The sequence below is a fragment of the Tiliqua scincoides genome, chromosome 7 (genome assembly GCF_035046505.1).
Source record: "Tiliqua scincoides isolate rTilSci1 chromosome 7, rTilSci1.hap2, whole genome shotgun sequence".
Lineage (NCBI taxonomy): Eukaryota > Metazoa > Chordata > Lepidosauria > Squamata > Scincidae > Tiliqua > Tiliqua scincoides.
The window spans coordinates 72,549,436-72,551,638 of record NC_089827.1 but is presented as its reverse complement, the minus strand read 5'-3'; the positions used below and the strand labels follow the sequence as shown (position 1 = coordinate 72,551,638).

The following is a 2,203-nucleotide window of genomic DNA, read 5'->3' as shown; positions in this document are numbered from 1 at the left end:
TCTTATTTCTGTGTATCAGAGCCAGTACAAGATCTCTTATTCAGTTGTGTGTGTGTCATCAAGTTGGTCACTGGTTTTTTCGTTATTTATTTTTCACATTTTTATATCGCCCTTCTGCCAAAGAGCTCAGGGCAGTGTATACAGCTGCTCCCCTTCTTTTGTTCTCACAACAACCCTGTGAGGTAGGTGAGGCTGAGAGAAAGTGACTGGCCCAAGGTCACCCAGGAAGCTTCATGGCTGAGGGGGATTCAAACCTGGATCTTCCAGGTCTAAGTCCACCTCCCAAACCACTGCAACACTCTGGCTCTCTTGGTGGTTACTGATTAGTTGGGTGACCTGTACTGTTATAGATTAAAATAAATAAAGTGAATGGTAATGCCACTGCATTTAGGCTGTGCATATGCTATTGTAGTTTATCCTGTATGGTCTGTAATTTATGGTCTGTAATGTCAAGGATGCAATGAGCTCTCACACAGGTGTAATGGGTGTACACAGGATGTAATGAGCTCTCACACAGGTATACCAGCAGTCTGAGATATATATCTGACAGTGGCAAACCCTAGTGATGATTTTGTCCCTGCTTCCTCCTGCCCTGCACATGCCCAATCTCGTCTGAACTTGGAAGCTAAGCAGGGTCAGGCCTGGTTAGTACTTGGATGGGAGACCGCCTGGGAATACCGCGTGCTGTAGGCTTATACCATAGTCTCTCGAGACTGAAGGTTGCCAACCATGCGACTCAGAGGAACTGTTTCAATCAGCTTCACATGGGGGCAAGCTGGTGTTATGTGGAGTAAGATTAATCAGTTGGGTGGGATCTTGCAGGAATGAGAGAGCACAGTGCTTGGTAACCCTGGGCAGCCTGGTCCAATACTGCCCTACAGCGCTGTGGGTGAGTGTCAAAATGTGCTGTAAAGCAAGGTTGCATCACCCAACGAGTAAGCAGCACTGGTGGGGCTCACCAGTGAACATAAGAACATAAGAACAGCCCCACTGGATCAGGCCATAGGCCCATCTAGTCCAGCTTCCTGTATCTCACAGCGGCCCACCAAATGCCCCAGGGAGCACACCAGATAACAAGAGACCTGCAAGGCCTCCTGGGAATTGTAGTTAAGAATATAAGAACAGCCCCACTGGATCAGGCCATAGGCCCATCTAGTCCAGCTTCCTGTATCTCACAGCGGCCCACCAAATCCCCCAGGGAGCACACCAGATAACAAGAGACCTCATCCTGGTGCCCTCCCTTGCATCTGGCATTCTGACATAGCCCATTTCTAAAATCAGGACGTTGCGCATACACATCATGGCTTGTACCCCGTAATGGATTTTTCCTCCAGAAACTTGTCCAATCCCCTTTTAAAGGTCGTCCAGGCCAGGTGCTGTAGGCTTATACCATAGTCTTTCGAGACTGAAGGTTGCCAACCAGGCTAGACGCCATCACCACATCCTGTGGCAAGGAGTTCCACAGACCAACCACACGCTGAGTTAAGAAATATTTTCTCTTGTCTGTTCTAACTCTCCCAACACTCAATTTTACACTCCCAACACTCAATTGCCTGCACTCCCTCTTCCTCTGGTGCCACAAATGTGCATGTCTTAGAGCCGGCAACACTTAGAGCCAGTGGTACATGTGTACTGCCAACAAGAGAGCCCTCACCATTGGGCTCTAAAATTCTCTGTTTCCATTTGAGATATAAAAACAAAGAATCTTTGGACAAATAAATGTATAATGGAAAATGCAGATGGAAATATAATGGTGAGTTATATATAAATATGGCTATGTAGGTAATTGGAGATAGATACGTCTGCTAAATTTTGTCTCAAGGAGTCATATATAATAAGTCACTGTGAAGAGGTTACATTTGATTAGAGGTGTCTGTTATTGTTGGCAAAAAATGGAGACATTTGCCAGAGCTGTCGAGTAAGTAGAAAGATACAGAGTAGTGTTGAGAATAATAAAGTCTTCCATTTTAAATTTTTGGCACCAGTCGCAGCTATTTAAAACAATTTCCTTTGTTCTTCTCTTTTGCCTTTCTGTTGATGTTAGATTGGCTATGATATGTCAGGGTTTTGACTCTTGTGAACACAGCCCCTTGTACGGTATTATGTATACTTTTATAAGTCGGACTCTCAGGGGTTTACTTCCACGGCGTTTCAGCTCATGTGTAATAAAGTACCAGTTGCCTTGCAGTGCCAATATTCATTA

The 2,203-nt window shown here is 45.2% G+C and overlaps 1 pseudogene; it reads left to right on the top strand.

The window, feature by feature from the left end:
* Nucleotides 1–575: 575 nt before the first annotated feature.
* On the top strand, nt 576–693 carry LOC136657986 (5S ribosomal RNA; annotated as a pseudogene).
* The last annotated feature ends 1,510 nt before the right edge of the window (nt 694–2,203 follow it).